Below are 17,847 nucleotides of genomic sequence, written 5' to 3' on the forward strand. Positions count from 1 at the left end.
GTAGCTGTATTCATGATTTCCTGCAGGATTTACATTGCAGTCATACACTGTGACAGACATTTTGTTCAGCCCTTCTGTCCAATCACTGCGTCAGTTTATCCTATGAGCTTTGGGGAACATCAAAGAAAATATAATTGGATACTGCAGTAACTGCCAATCACTAAATGCAACGCACTGCCACATGCCCTGTATTCATATGGTTTCTCTGCTGTACAAATCCTCTATTGTCACATGACTCCTTTCGGGCTAAAGGCCAGCAAATCAGAACTACATTCGTTAACATCCCAATGTAGTCTAGTGACACACTGAGAGAAACCAAAGAGGGTAATTGCAAAGTCACTATATTGCCAGAGCTTTCCTTCTTATTGAGATCACTGGTATGAGATGTCACATGACTTCCTGTAGTTTCCTATCTTGAGTGAATTTTGTATGTTTTCAGTTTTGTGTGTTTCTGTGAAGAAAACTTAGAAGCACAGGTAAAAGTTTTACCCACATTCAATGCAGTTTCATGGTAACTATCCTACCTGAAATCATTGATGAGACATAAGCGTTTAAATTTTTTTTAATGTTTTTTTTATGATTTAAAACTTAACAGAGTAAATTGGTTTTCTATTCAACAGTTCATACATTGATTGCAGTCCCCAAGATGTACCAGCCTTCTTCCCACTTCTGCCCCCTCCCTGTGCTTTTATACTATTCATCCTTCTTTCATGTTTCTTCTAGCTTTTATGTGTCTTTAGCCATAAGCAAATGCTTTTCTTTTGAGTTTGTATGGTTGATTTTCCAGGGAGTGTATGTTATTCTTGGATGTTATTCTTCCCCTCCAAGTCTATATATTGTTGGGCTGAAAGCTGAGTCAGAGGAGTGAGTACAGGTCCAACAGTGAAACATCGCTAAAGGCCACAATCTGTAGATTCCAAGTTTCCAGCAGACCAGTAAGCCTGATCTATTTTATGGTTTTGGTTTGTTCCACTTTCTTCCCCACTCGACACAGGACTCTCTTTTGTGACCCTTTTCAGAGTAATTAGCACTGGAAGCCGAGCACCATCTAGTTCTTCTGGTTTCACGGTTGTGGAGTCTGAGGTTCACTGTGTTCCATTCATCCTTTGGAATAATTGTCCCCATACATCTTCTATTCTCTTTATTCTTATTTTATGGTACTTCTGTGCTGTCTCTGGTGGCTAACAAAGAGCATGCAGGTGGGGCAGGTACAAGTGTCATCTGGGTGGGCACTCTACTGCTTGATATAGCTGTGGATCCAGAAACACTAGATTCTGTTCTCTTTCGGGTACTGAAAACTGGAAGAGCAATGAGGTACCTCTGCACTCTGTGGAAGTCTGGAGGGTCTTCTCCCCACAAGGGTGGTCATGCCAATAGAGGGACAGCAATGCAGAACATGGATCCCCATATGGTCACAATTGTCTGTTCCCACGCTTGGCCCAGGCCAAACTCTAGCACCTCATCCTCTCTTTTGAAAGCTTTGTTACACTAACTCCAATGAAAGGTTTTCTTCTTGGAAACTGTCTAATGTTTAAGGAAACCTGACTTCCACATATAAGATTTTTTACATTTAACTCATGCAAAGAGCTTCTTTCCTTTGTGAAATCTCTGATGTGCTGTAAGGCATCACGTCTGGCTGAAAGCTTTACCACACTCAACACCTATTAAGGTTTTTCTCCACAAAGAATTCATAGATGAGTTATGAGATGTGCTTTCTGAATGAAGCCTTTGACACATTCACTACAAACAGGGTTTCTCTCTCTGCATGGTGAGTTTTCTGATGAACGATGAGCTTATTCTTCCTGAAAAAGGCTTCCCACATTCACCACATACATGGGGTTTAGCTTCTGTGTGAAGTTTTGATATGCTATAAGCTATGTTTTCTGGCTGAAAGCTTTACCACACTCACCACATACATAGCGGTTTTCTCCTGTGAATTTGTAGATGAGTTTTGAGATTTCCTTCCTGAATGAAGCTTTTGCCACATTCACTACACACATGGGGTTTCTCTCCAGTATGAGTTCCCTGATGAACACTGAGGTCCTTCTATCTGATAAAACCTTTTACACATATACCACATATGTACAGTTTCTATCGAGTATGAGTCTGCTGGTGAACAGTGAGAGAAATCATCCAGGTAAAAGCCTTTCCACATTCACCACACACATAGGGTTTCTCTAGTATGAGTTCACTGATAAACCGTGAGAGCAGTCTTCCTGATATAGCCTTTGCAATAGTCACCACATACATAGGGTTTCTCTCCAGTATGAATTCGCTGATGAACAATGAGAGAAGTCATCCAGGTAAAGGCTTTTCCACATTCACCACATATATGGGGTTTCTCTCTTGTATGAGTTAGTAGATGAGTTTTGAGATATGTTTTCCGAGTGAAGCCTTTTCCACATTCACCACACACATGTGGTTTCACTCCAGTATGAGTTACTTGATGAGTTTTGAGCTGTTTTTTGAGAATGAAGCCTTTTCCACATTCATCACATACATGGGGTTTCTCGCCAGTGTGAATTCGTAGATGAGTTTTGAGATGTGTTTTCCAGTTAAAACCTTTGCCACATTCACCACATACATGGGGTTTCTCTCCTGTATGAGTTAGTAGATGAGTTTTGAGATTTGTTTTCCGAATGAAGCCTTTTCCACATTCACCACATACATGGGGTTTCCGCCCAGTATGAGTTCGCTGATGAACAGTGAGAGAAGTCTTCTTGATAAAGCCTTTTCCACATTCTCCACACACATGGGGTTTCTCTCCAGTATGAGTTCGCTGATGAACAGTGACCTCAATCTTCTTGAATGTGTGCCCACACTGAGTACATTCATAGGTCTTACCTAGTGTATCAGTGATCCGGTGCTCATAGAACACAGACTCCTCGATGAAGGTTGTCCCACATTTATCACCTGTGTGCGGTTTCTCAATTTCATCAGATTTCTGATGCTGATGGCATTGTGACTTCATGAGCCTAGATTGTTCACACTCAGGGAATTCTTTTTCAGTACAACATTGCTCTTGTTCAACATGGAGAAAAGTTTCCTCATCTTCACTGAGCACAACTGACTTCTGTATTTTATTGCTTCTATTCTGATTTAATTCCAGGATGATTAAATCTGATTTTATGATTTTTTCATGTAAGCCAAACATCTCATCATTTTCCTTTGGAGGAAAATTATTTTTGTGCTGAGAAACAATACTTTCCAATGCATTAAATTTATAACACCGTTCTGTTCTGTCTATGCAACTTTCATATTGCGAGTGCTCAAGCAAATGATCATCATCTTTGTGGATTTCTGTAAAGCAAAAGAACATTGACTCTTTTCACCATCTTGATTGACAACAGGTCTCTTAAAATATGCATTGATACAAAGTAGATCTTTAGTGACAACCCTTTTATATGAATAAAACACTATGCTTAATGTTTATTGCCCATTGGAGGTAACACAACAGTGCAAACAATCTAAATAGTTAACTTATTGTAGAAATCAGGTTGGCTATGAAAGTGATGAATGGACACAGATTTGGTATTTGCCTAAGAAGGAAGAAATTGAGACCAATAGACCACAGATGTGATAAGGCTTGCCAATTATTCAACTAAATAGACTGATACTGGCTCTTTTTAATTAGATAATCAAGTGGTTTATAAAGCTGAGATTGACAAATTAAAGAAGACTAAAATCATATTCATCATCAAAAAGTATATGGGAAGATCTTCCCTTAAGTGTAATTCTGTCAGCAGATGGTTAATATTCATATGCCTGCAAGTAAGACCAGTTACCAAAAGCGTTATTTAGATTTGTGCACCAACTGTTTAGCAAACAAAGTGTGGGGTCCAGTCCCAGAGTCAAAAGGCCCGTAGGAATAGCATGTGCAAGTAAGAAAGATAAAGCAGACAGCAAAAACGGGGTAGAGTGGCTTCATCTCCGATGCTGTAATAAGATAGTGAGGTCATTTACCAGTGAGTTTATATTGCAGCGAGGTGTGCGAGCCTCCAGAAAGCATGGACAACAGAACAGACAGATGTGAATGTGGGAATATGTTGAACTCTTTTAGAACACTTCATGATAAGTATCAGGCTGTGGGAAACAAGATCAAGAAGAGATTGGAGGCAGACCAATTCTTTATTCTCAGAATGAAAGATAGAATTAAAGATTACAAGGCCAGGTATCTGGTTGGAGGGAAGCATTCACATTTGTAAGTTGGAGAAGAGCCCCAATTACATTCTCCTAATTAAAAATCATCCCCACAATATCCTTTCATTACAGTGCTACCTTAATGATACCTCATACAACACATGACTATTACCATCTGCGAGCAGCTTTAACTATAAGAGCAGATATGTTGTTATTGTTCTCCCTGCTCAGTGGATAGTTACTTCCCTCACTTGCCCTCAGCCTCAGCACTGGTCTTTAGTTGCTCACCCAATTACTTCAGGGACCTTCAGGGTAAAGCCACTGCCTACCTTGTTAAGTAGGTAGGCATCACTGTGAGTAAGGAGTGGGGGCGGGGCTGCATGCCCTGACACTATAAAAATTGGTGAAAGAATACAAAGCCTTTTTATGTCTGCCCTTCAATTATACAACCATCCCTTAAGACCCATCCAGAGGGAATTTAAGAGACAAAGTGATAATTGATTGCTTGAGTGATAGTAACAAAGGGAACCTGATTGCTTTTAAAGCTAGGCATCTTTTAGCTGAGTAGCAAGAAGTCAGGTCCCTGTAGGAGCTATATTCTAACATCTTACTGGAGAGCAGTTGTGGAGACCACTCTATCTGGAGATTGTGCATTTCAGCTCTAGCTTTATCCTTGGGGCTTGGAGGATTTCTTCTAACACTAGTACTGATCTCCCAAGCCATGAAGTCAGGAGTATAGAGGTAAGGTTGCTTACACTTTCATCCAGGTTCTGTTTTCCACGATAACGAAATTGAGGGTGGGAGAGGGAGGGAATACGGGCAGGTGATATCAAGGAATTCAAGAAGAAAATATTTTGAAACCATGGTAGTATCAATACAATTAACTAAATAAATATATATACTTTAGAAAATTTTGCATACCTTTTGCAGCCTGACATTGATCAACCATACATACAATCATGTACACAGATGAATGTAAAATTTGGGAACAATATAAGTAATTGGAAAATGCAGCCTTAGTGACAGAAATGACACACAAGTTTACCGATAAAATTTTGAGACTAATGATGAATTCAAAGCAAATTTTTATTAAACAAAAGAAATGGAAACTATACATATGGATGAACAAACAAAAATCAATTCCACCATATCCATAGAAAGAAATGGTGGAGAAGCTCATTAGTCAAAACACACCCAAGGGTTAACTGTGGAACAGATCATCAATTGCTCAAATCCAAGTAGAAGTTAGGAAAAGTAGCTAGATCACAGAGCTGAGAGACTATGTAAAGAATAAACTTGAGGAATAAAAGACTGCTGACAGATCCAGCGCGCTGGCTTCCCTCACAGTGGTCACCGAGTTCGGGCGCATCGCGGTGGAATTCCTGCGGTGAGCAAACCCCAAGATCGACGAAGGCGCCGCGAGGAAACTCAACGTGAGTAGGGACACCTTCCAGCATATTGTGGAAGGGTTAACATATCTCCTCAATGAGAGCTCGAAGCTCATGACTTCCGAACTGGATTTCCAGGACTCTGTGTTTGTTCTGGGATTCTCTGAAGAACTGAACAGATTGTTGCTTCAGCTTTACCTGGACAACCGAAAGGAGATCTGAACGATTCTGAGCGAATTGGCACCAAGGCTCCCCAGTTACCACAGCCTTGAATGGAGATTAGATGCACAGCTCGCAAGCAGAAGTCTCAGGCAACAGATTAAGTCATCAGTGACGATAAAGCTACACCTCATCAGAATGGAGATCACACCACCAGAGTTCTGCAGACTGTACCAAGTGACCCTGTTCCATTTGGTGCAGCAGCTGGAACAAGCACTGGGAGAGATGAAAACAAAGCACTGTCGGAGGGTTGTCCGAAACATCAAGTAGCACCATCAAGCTGAAGACACGGATCCCTCTGCATCGTCGGGGAATTGGGGATGACAGTAATTACTCTCCAGATTTTTTTTTAATTGTTGATGGTAATACATATCGATTAGATGAGATTTCTTTCTGTGCCAAGATACTGAGGACGTGGTAATGAACTAAAGTTCCTTTCCTGGTGCAAATTGTGTAAGATCCTTGACCAATTAAACTCTGTTTTGTATTTTAAATGTGTAAATAGGATTAAATCAAGTGGAAATGAATCTATACTGTTTATACCTTCTGTATATTTGAATGACTATCCTGTTTTTGATACTTCTGTTGACTGGTTGATTTTCTTTATTATTTACATCCTCACTGACCAAAATTGAAAATAAATTCTGGGGATTTTTCTATTACTAAAAAAATAAAAAGACTGCTGAAAGAAGACTAATGACTGAGAAGAGATGAGATGTGGGACAACACGAAAGACATCTTACATATGAAAACCAAAAGGCTACTCAAAAGACAGAAGAGAGAGAGCAATATTGAATATACTATGCATTGTTTGAATAACAACAAAAAAAATCTGTTGGAACATACAGAAAAAATGTTCTTTAGAAGCATCAAAAGTCATCTTTCGGGGTTTCGACCTGTTAAGAAGGGGTGGGCCTAAGGAAGGCACACTGCACAGTAAGGAATATATAGTAGATATGTGTTTAATGAAGAAACCAACAACTCAGGATGTTAAAATGTCCTTTCCACTTAAAAATTATTGGAGGAACAAAAATGTTTTTAAAATCTTACAAGTAGATACTATGCTCATACTTATGATCACACTTGCTCCAATCCTTTTATCTTTAGTAGTTTGAGTTATTAATTTTAGGATGGTGTGATAAGTGTCTGCAGTGAATAAACCGAGCATTCGAAAATGTAAAAAAATAAAATAAAATCTTCCAAGTAGAACAAAATTGGAGGTAGAGAGCTAAAGTATATCCTAAGCTGATAACAATTTTCTTGTTAGAAAGGTGATTTTAAAGACCTGAAAATAACAGAAGCCATAAACGTGTTTCACTAACAGGAGCAAAATATGGAGAAACATGTCTGTTGAAGAATTCCAACAGAGAAGGCAATTTGACCATCTCTATAGGAAAATAGAAAGAATTTATTTCACCAGAATGAAGAAAACTTTAAAGGAACAGGAAAACAAATGAGAAAATGGACACTAAAACCTTTAGAGAAACTCCAAGGGGGAAGCTAAGGAAGCCCAAAGGAGAAGGACTCATTCATGGTGGGAGTTCAAGAACCTAGACTGTGTTGCGAACAACAAAAGGGCAAGCCATTCTTACTCAGTAGGGGAGGAATGTGCTGTATTCCGAGGCCAGTTACAAAATCAGAGTTCTCTGGAGAGAGGCTTGCAAGATGGATTTTCATAGTAAGATAGAAGCATATAAAAAAGGGTAGGTTTTGAGAATCTTAAAGACAGAAAATTAGGGAAGCAAACAAACAGTACTATAAATCAAATAAATGGAAATCTAATCTCAAGAGCTACAGGAGTACTTCTCTCAACTTCTAGGAAAAGTGAGTGCTCCTATTCAAAGAAGTACACACTTTTATGCATTTTCCGACACCTGTCTTGGATGTGAGGCCTTCTACTACTTGAATCAACGCCCCCAGCCAATTCCCCTTAAGGTATTTTGACCATGCACCTGAAAAAAATCCCACTACAGCTTGTTTCTAATACCGACCACAGTTCTCTTGTTCCATTTGAGAGAACGTTTCTTGGGTGACAACTAGATAACCTGTTCATGAGAAATTACAGAATCTTAGACACAGCAAAATTAACCTAAAGTTTGTAAAGCGTGCAGAATACAGTATTTCTACAAAAATCATGTTCAAGGGAACAAAGCAAAGGGTGTTCTCTCAAGCATAGGAGACATTACCTACTAACTTAGAACCAGAGAATGCAACAAGAATCTCCCTCTTTGAGAACACCACAGACACTACAAAGATTTGAACACATAAGCTAGCAAAAGCCAATGACTTTAGAATTCTCCTCACTGATGGAAACCAGATTGTGATAGTTCTCCAACATCACATCCTGATATAGGGTCTTCTGAGCAGGGTTCAGGAGCTGCCATTCCTCCCAGGTGAACTTTACAGCCACATCGTTGAATGCCAGTGATTCCTACAGTAAGAGGAGTCGATTTAATGGTGTACTTTCCATTTGAAGATTTTTTTAAACTATCTTACAGTAAAGAAAGCAAAACAGTAGTAAAAACTGTATATTCCATAATGTGTGGCAAACTGAGGACTTGGCAGAAAGTATTTAACTTTATTTCTACATTCGCAATTATGGGACGGAAAACTAGCCCTATTTTCAGAAAGATCTCCATTGTTCTGATAAATATTTTCAAATACACATTCTCCAGGCCAAATAATGTGCCCCACCCCCACCCCCTACAATAGCTCTCCATTAAGGAGCAGTCTTAAAGGAGATCCCATAGTAGATGAATCATTTCTGTGCCTGGCTACTTCACTGTGCCTGAAGGTTCTCTGTAGATCAGAGCAATCAGGTTCTGTAGCCAACCCACCATAAATGTAGCAAATGCCTGGGGAGGGCACAGGGTGGGTTTCAAGTCAACTAGCACTAGGTCAAGATGGTGAATCACAGTCTTGCTTATTATGTTACCCACTTATGATATTATTACCCATTGACTATGTATACACTAATTGCATGGCATGTACGCCTTATGGAAAGATCTGTAAACTCCAGTACATATACCCACTGGAAAATACATTCACTTTCTCAGTCCTGACATAGGATGAGGAGCCCCATGCCCCACTGGTCTGTCTTTAATATTTGCCACAATTGCAATGTCACTCCTGAGGATCACCGTTCAAGTCTTGGGGACCTCCATGCCCCAAAATAATGCACCCACTCATAAAATTAGAATTTTGAATACCAGTGAAATTATCTGAATGTGCTAGAAATAGCTGAGATTTATATTCACACAAAGTAGATTTATATTCACACACTTGTTTATATTAACAAACAAGTTTACAGTACATTGTGAAATGGAATTGGGAATTCTAGCAGTATCACCATTATAAAAGGCTCAGTATCTCCAGTGGCAATGATTATCAGGAACAGTTCAGATGGGGGTGGTCGAACACACCTCAGTTCACCAATATTTTTAGTCAACTCTTACCCAAGTCAATCCTCCCACAACACTCTTTGTCTCACTTCTGGGTTTCAAAATCTGTTGCTATGGCCACACAAAACTAAATAGCTCAAAGGGGTCTATTAATGAACAGGTACACCTTGGGATCAGAAACAAGAAGCTCTATCTCCGAACCAAGAGCAGAATGTTCAGAGGCAATATCTCCCTTCCTGAATGCAGAATGACTTTCTAAGTTCTTAAGTTCTTAAGAGGAGCACAAGCTCCTCTTGACAACCTTAGGACAAATTCTTCTGAGTCACCTTCACACAGTTTTGCCTTAACTTTAATTGCAAGGTCCTCTTGGACCTGCCATCTTTCACCACATGCTCTCCCTTGCAGTTCTCTTCCACTGGCTTGACCTCTGCAGCTCTCCTAACCTTGCCTAGGCAGGGAAGGCGCTAGGTTGACCCAAGAAGCCATCATGTCAAGAGAGAGAGAGAACTGCCTGCAGGCATGGTTTGAGAAGAGACAGAGACATTGGCCTGTCATTTGATCTGTTGATTTGGTTTTGTTAGCCCCTACAGTCTCGGAGTTCAGAATGAACCCTTGGATTAGAGATTTGCCAGCTTCCAGAAATACATGAGCCATTTCCTTGAATGACAACTGCAAGCTGCCTATGTGACCTGACTTGAGAGCTCCCTCAACTCTATGAGCCAACAGCCTGCTGCCTGACATTCCCATTTGGATTCCTCAGCCGCTACAACTTATTATCTGACCAGATTCAATAACTTCACTTTGTGAGGCAGTGGACTGAGTTCTGCCCTGATGATCTGGTTCATCATCCATGGCAAGCACATGAATGAGGAGAACACTACAGACTGATCCCTGACCTCTATACAGATATGGGACTCACCAGCTTCCACATCCTGAAGAGTTATTTACTTGATGGCTATTTAGTTTTCTGAGATACTGCAGGGAAAATCATAGAACAGCTTAAACCTCTACCTCCTAGGGACTGGTCTACTGCTGCTCCTGCAAAATGAACTGTACTATGCATGGGTCAAGAGCTGTACCAATGCAGATACTGATCAGGGCAGAAAAGACACAGCAACGGAGCCAATGGTGGCAGGTCCAGAATAGATTTTCAGCCAACATAGTGGGGCAGGCAGGCAAGATGAAGAGGAGGATATCCTCAAGGAGCTGAGAGGAGCCTATACAGATGGAAGTAAGAAATGAGCCTAACTTCAGGGGGTAAAATGTCTGAGAGGGACAGAGAGAACACACCTACCCTGAAGAAGATCAAATTTGCCTACATGGCTCTGTAATATGAATCCCAATGTGTAGCCTATTGATTCTGACACCAAATTATATTCTGGTACTGAATAAAACATGTACCTGTGACTCTGAGCTGCAATTAGGCCATGACCACTGGAAAAAATTAATGAGCTGAGTAGAAGAGGGCTGTGGCAAAGATACTGGTGTCAGAACTGGAAAACCACTGGAGAGTACAGGTATGTTTAAGCTCTCCCATATAGGAATCAGAGCTGCTGCTGATGGTTGATCCTCTCTCCTGCAGGTATAGTTACAGGAGGTGAGAAGGTGTAAGCCAATTTTAAACCAGTATCGCTACAAGGCCCATTTTAGATGAATTAATGAGAATGCTGCTGTTCAGGAAAATATGTAAATATCACCTTCAAAGAGAAGCGTTAAAGACACTTAATCAGACAAAAATCCGATGGAATAGGGAATTCTCCTAAAGACGTGGTTTTATTTCACCTTAAAAACTACGTACAGCATATCATTTGAAAGCTTCTCATGAGCTGGCCACAGAATGATGCATTATGAGTTGGAAGATAGTGTCATCCAAAGAATCGTCATTGATGTATTAATCCTATGATCAAAATATTCTCAATCTTCTCCATCCAAATGTTGAAGTCAGAGTCAAAGTTTATCTCTAATTTCAAATTTTGACTTTCCCACTGAGCTGAATCAGTATTATCCAGGCTTCTACAATCCTAGTAGTTAATACAGAAAAAGATAAAACACATCAGAATCACCTGGGCCTTGGTCATCTTCTTAGGTCCTTAGGACACTGCCGGCAACTGGGATGCTTTATGTTTGTCCCATCTGATCAGCTTCAATTATGTTCACAAATTACAATCTCTTATGAGGATCTCCCCAAAATAATAACATCTGAATCAGGCATTTCTTCCTCCTTTCTCTATGCTCCTGGTGATGCACAATCTGCCAGCTGATGAGAGAATACAATGTGAGTAATACATAACCTGTAGGTCCAGATGCAGTTACTTTTTTGTCCCTCTCCTTACACCAAGTCCCCAATAATGTTAATGATGCCCTTATTGAGTGATGGAAAGCATGCTTATAACATGAGGCATGGGTCCTCAAACTTTTAAAACAGTTCACTGTCCCTCAGACCATTGGAAGGCCGGACTATAGTTTTAAAAAAACTTTGAACAAATTCCTATGCACACTGGGAGAGTCAGCTGCTAAGCAGGATAGGCAGCGGCAGCAAAAACACCTGGCGGGCCGGAAAAATGTCCTTGGCAGGCACATGTGGCACACAGGCTGTAGTGTGAGGACCCCTGAATGAGCAATAAATGTAAAACTCAAAATTTTCAAACATGTGAATATAAGATGACTTTATAACAAATAGAGATTGGGCAATCAAATATAAATGTCAAAAAGGAAGAAACCAAAAAGTTGGATACCTACCTCACCCCATACAGAACTACCAATTCCTTACTGTGTGACTCTCCAGGAGAATAACAAATCAATGAACTTTGAAGATGACTATGTTAAGTAAAGTATCTGGAAACATTTAAAATGGGATATATAAAGAGCTATTATAAATGAAAGATTATTTCATAGAAGAACTATAAATTGTAAAATCACTTTAGAAACACTTTAAAACTAACCATCAAGTAGAGTTAGACATATAATCTGCAGATAGGGCCCAGGCTTCCGAGACTCTAAAGCCAGGATAGGAAGCTAATGGCTGTGTACCTCTGACCTTGAGGATAGCAGTCCAACTCTTAACACATGTCAAAGCCAAGGCTCCATAATAAACACATGACATGTTAGACTGAAATTTATGTATATGTTTTGAAATAAAGAAGTATACTTCCAGGACTTCCGGGAAGATGGCGACGGAGTGACACACACCAGAGGGACTCCGCAGAATCCAGCCCAGGAGAGTTGCTCAGAGTGAAATTCAACGCCACTGGATCACAGGAGGTGCATCATAAAGATAAGTAGGCACAGATCCACGGGGTTTTGAGGGGCTGGGGGCTTTTGGCTTACCTCAGTGGAAGCCGGCTGGGGCTCGACCCTAGTCCAGTTGCCGGATCTGCCCAAGCAGGGACCATTTGGAGCCTGTAGCAGGGCTTGGTCTCAGCACAGCCACAGTTTTTCCCTATCTGCCTCAGGGCAGGAACAGGACTCTTGCGGCTCCACCGGCAGGGATCGGGGTTCATCTACATTGTTGCTTCTGTTTGCCTCTCTGCTTTATATTCCCACACAGCCTTGGAGGGCTGCACAGGGGCTTTTTCAAGGCACAGCCGCAGCCGCAGCCGCACCGCATGGTCTGAGCAGGGAATAAACCCAAACCCCCACAGTTCCATAGGCAGGGATCAAGCTTCAGCTACACGGCGGCGTCTGTTAACATCTCTGCTCTCTGTCCCCCCATTTCTCTGGGGGCAGCTCAGCAGTTTTCTTGCGACCCTTCTTGGGGCTCAGCTGCGAACTACCGCTGGGGCTTGGGGCAGGGAGTAAGCCCTTGTAGATCCACAGGCAGGGAGTGGGACTCAGCTACATAGTTTCTTTTGCTTCCCTCGCTTCCCTGTACCCCTGCACAGTCTAGTCTCACTTTTTGATTTTTCTCACCCCCCTTGTTCCTGCCCTGCTCTCTCACACTCCATTGCGGACTTACAGGGCACTCCCATTGCCCTAGGGCATTTGTGCCTGGGTCACACCCAGCTAGGTGAGCTCCACCCTGCATAGATAGCCCAAGGCTAGGGTAAGGCCTGCTTGCTCTCCAGGGGATACTCCTCAGACTTCTCACCAGGGAGTTCCTGCCTGTGTACCTGGGGACATAAGGCAGCTCAGCCAACACTTATCAATATTCAAACCAATAGCGGGAACTTCAGCCCAGCCTCTGCAACACTGGTGCAGGCAGTCGATCTGCCATCTGGGGCACTCCCCTAATAGGGAAGCCACAGGAAGATAAAGTGGTAGGTTAATCCCATAGCAAAATCAGCTGTACGCAGAGCGAAGAAGAATTCCTATAAGTTTTCCAGAGAGAGACTAGAAAATGGCACCTGGTCCCTCAAAAACAACTCAACGCAAACAGCCATCACCCCCAATGACCTCAACGAAAAAACAGGAGAAACAAAAGGCAAAGGAAGAAGATGTCCTGAACATAACAACATACATAGAAGAAGCAGACATTGAGATGCCATACAAAGAAGCTCTCAGAATGGTGCTTGGAGCGATGCAGAATATGAGGGAAACACTACAGAAAAAGGATGAAATGATAGAGGAGATAAAAGACATATACCAACGGAAAATACAGGCGCTTGAGGAGCAGGTAACGAAAAACAATAGCAGAATCATGTTCCTTGAGAATCGATTGGAGGAATCAGAGAACCGCATCAGTGGCGTGGAGGACAGCCAAGCAGACTTTAATAAACGTGAACAAAAATCTAATAAGAGCATCAGAGAAGCCGAAGAAAACCTAAGAGCTATGTCTGATGCTATGAAGCAGAACAACATTAGAATTATTGGCCTACCGGAGGAAGACACAACAAAGAAGTCATCTGCAACAATAGCTGGAGAATTCTTGGAGGAAAAATTCCCCAGCCTAATGAATGAAAACCAAGCAACCATCCAGGAGGCTGAAAGAACACCAGCACGACGGGACCCCAAGAAGAAATCACCAAGGCACATAATAGTTAAACTTTCAAACTTTGAGGAAAAGGAGAAAATCATGAGAGCAGCTAGGGAAAAGCAAGCAATCACATATAAAGGTTCCCACATAAGGATATGCTCAGACCTATCAGCAGAAACTATGAAAAAAAGGAGAGAGTGGAGTAACATATTCCAAAAATTGAAAGAAAACAACGCAAATCCAAGAATACTCTACCCAGCCAAATCATCGACCAAGATCGATGGAGAAGTAAAAGTCTTCCCAGACAAGGAAAAACTAAAAAAATACGTTACAACAAACCCAGCATTACAAAAGATCCTCGCCGACTCAGTATGGGCAGAAGAACAACACTCACCAAGCACAAATAAGACACCAGCACATAGAACAACCTCACCCAGAGCACAACAAAGAGAAAACAGACCCCAAGATAGCAATGACTTAAGGATGGAAAGAAGTCAAGAATGATACACACACAAAACACACACTAATGAGAAAGGAAAGTAGGAAAACTCCCAACACAAAAAGTATAAAATGGCATCACAGAGTCCGCACATGGAGATAATAACCCTGAATATCAATGGCCTGAACTCAGGCATTAAAAGTCTGAGACTTGCAGAATGGCTTAGAAAACACAACCCATCAATTTGCTGCCTACAGGAGACACACCTCAAGGCTACAGACAAAAATAGGCTGAGAATCAAAGGCTGGATAAGGACCTACCAAGCAAACAGCAATACAAAAAAAGCAGGGGTTGCAATCCTTATCTCGGATAAAATTGACCTCAAAGTGCAAACCATAAAAAGAGATAAGGAGGGACACTATATAATGCTCAAGGGAATGATAGACAATGAACCACTAAGCATTGTAAACATATATTCCCCGAATGAGAGACCAGCTCAATACGTGAACCAAACACTCCAAAAGATTAAGAAAGAAATCACAGACTCGACAATTATAGTGGGTGACTTCAACACACCACTCACTGAGAAAGATAGATCACAGGGAAAGAAACTCAACAAGGAGACTAGAGAGCTAAACTCCACAATTAGACAATTTGACCTAATAGATATTTACAGAGCTTTTCATCCAAATACAAAAGATTTCACATTCTTTTCAAGTCCTCATGGCACATATTCGAAGATAGACCACATACTGGGGCATAAGGCAAATCTACATAAATTTAAGCAAATTGAAATAATACAGACCTCTCTTTCTGACCACTGTGCCATAAGACTGGAAATCAACAAAAGGAAGACAAAGAAAATAAGAGCAAATAATTGGAGGATGAATAACTCTCTACTGCAAAAGGAGTGCATACTGGTGCAGATCCGAGACGAAATCAGGAAATTTCTCGAAACCAACGAAAATGAGCACACGACGTACCAAAACTTATGGGACACAGCAAAGGCAGTCATCAGAGGAAGGTTCATAGCAATACAAGCACACCTGAGAAAGGAAGAGAGACTCATGACGGATACGCTGACACAAAATTTACAAAAACTAGAGCTGAGTCAGCAGGACAACCCTACTAATAGCAAAAGAAAAGAAATTATAAAAATCAGGGCTGAGATTCAGGAGAGGGAAAATAAAAAAACTATGGAAAAAGTTAATATCGCTAAAAGTTGGTTCTTTGAAAAGATAAACAGGATCGATAGACCATTGGCAAACTTAACCAAAGAAAGGAGGGAACAAATCTCAATAGCAAGAATAAGGGATGAAAGAGGGGTCATTACAACAGACCCTAATGAAATCAAAAGGATAGTTACTCAATACTATGAAGGATTGTACTCCAATGAATTCAACAATTTGGAAGACATGGACAAATTCCTGGAGAAAACAATCCCTCCCTAGACTATCCTCGGTGGACATCAAAAATCTCAACAGACCCATCGCAATAGAAGAAATAGAAAAGGTTATCAAGGGATTACCAACAAAAAACTCCCCTGGACCAGATGGATACACTGGAGAATTCTACCAAGCATTCAGGGAAGAATTAATACCAATCCTACACAAACTTTTCCAGAACATAGAAAAAGATGGCAAACTCCCAAACTCCTTCTATGAAGCTAGTATAACTCTGATACCCAAACCGGGCAAGGATCCCACAAGGATCGAGAAGTACAGACCGATATCCCTAATGAACATTGATGCAAAAATCCTTAACAAAATACTAGCCAACAGAATACAAAAGTATATAAAACAAATAATTCATCATGACCAAGTGGGATTCATACCAGGGATGCAGGGATGGTTCAACATACGAAAGACCATTAGTATTATTCGTCACATTGACATGAAAAAGTATAAGAATCACATGATAATATCAATAGACGCAGAAAAAGCATTCGACAACATCCAACACCAATTCCTGTTTAAGACACTAGCGAAAATAGGAATGGAAGGAAAGTTCCTCAAGACAATACAAGCTATATATGAAAAACCAACAGCCAAAGTGGTAGTCAATGGAGAAAAGACTAACACAATCCCACTGAAAAAGGGGACCAGACAAGGATGCCCCTTGTCTCCACTCCTATTTAATATCGTGCTGGAGGTTTTAGCTAACAGCATAAGGCAAAGAAGTGACATCAAAGGTATTCGTCTGGGGAAGGAAGAGGTGAAACTATCGTTATTTGCAGATGATATGATTTTATATATGGAAAATCGCAAAAGTTCCACAAGGGGAGTACTGGAAGCAATAGAAGAGTTTGGCAGAGTGGCAGGATACAAGATCAAAAAACAGAAGTCCATCGGACTGTTATACACATCAGATAAGACCACAGAAGAAGAGATCAAAAAGGTGGTACCCTTCACAATAGCCAAACACAAACTGAAATATCTAGGGATACACTTGACTGAAAAAAAACAAAAGATCTATACAGGGAAAACTATGGAACACTATTACAAGAAACCAAGAGCGACCTCAACAAATGGAAGAATATTCCTTGCTCTTGGATTGGGAAACTTAATATAGTTAAGATGTCAGTTCTGCCAAAGGCACTATATAAGTTTAATGCTATCCCGATACAATTACCATCATCTTTCTTCAAAGAAATGGAAAAACTGATTACCAACTTCATATGGAGAGGGAAGAAGCCCAGAATTAGCAGAGAACTCCTCAAGAAGAAGGACACCATGGGAGGGCTTGCTTTACCTGACTTTGGCACATACTATACAGCCACAGTTCTCAAAACTGCATGGTATTGGTACAATGACAGATACTCAGACCAATGGAAAAGAACTGAAAACCCAGAAATAAAAGCATCAGCATACACACAGCTGATCTTTGACAAGGGCCCCAAAAAGATCAAATGGGAAGCAGATGCCCTCTTTAACAAGTGGTGCTGGAAAAAATGGATATCAACATGCAGAAAAATGAAGCAAGACCCTTATCTCACTCCATGCACAAGAATAAACTCAAGGTGGATCACAGACCTTGAAGTTAAACCCCAAACTATTAGGGCCATCAATGAGGGAATTGGGACCAACTTGAGAACTTTGGCGCAGGGAATACACAGGCTATCAGAAATAGGGAAGGACACAAACACAGAGGAGGCACAAATCGACAAATGGGATATACTGAAGATAAAACACTTGTGTACATCTAAGGAATTCACCAAGAGAGTAATAAGAGAGTCCACAGACTGGGAAAACATCTTTAGCAATGACACATCAGACAAAGGCCTTATTACTAAAATCTACAGTACTCTGCTAGCTTCCAAAAAGAAAAAAACCAATAGCCCACTTGAAA

At 40.9% G+C, this 17,847-nt stretch overlaps 1 pseudogene; it reads left to right on the forward strand.

The window, feature by feature from the left end:
- The first annotated feature begins 2,100 nt into the window (after positions 1 to 2,100).
- On the forward strand, positions 2,101 to 6,017 carry LOC142427544 (COMM domain-containing protein 2-like; annotated as a pseudogene).
- Positions 6,018 to 17,847: the final 11,830 nt, after the last annotated feature.

Source organism: Tenrec ecaudatus, chromosome 15 (genome assembly GCF_050624435.1).
Source record: "Tenrec ecaudatus isolate mTenEca1 chromosome 15, mTenEca1.hap1, whole genome shotgun sequence".
Lineage (NCBI taxonomy): Eukaryota > Metazoa > Chordata > Mammalia > Afrosoricida > Tenrecidae > Tenrec > Tenrec ecaudatus.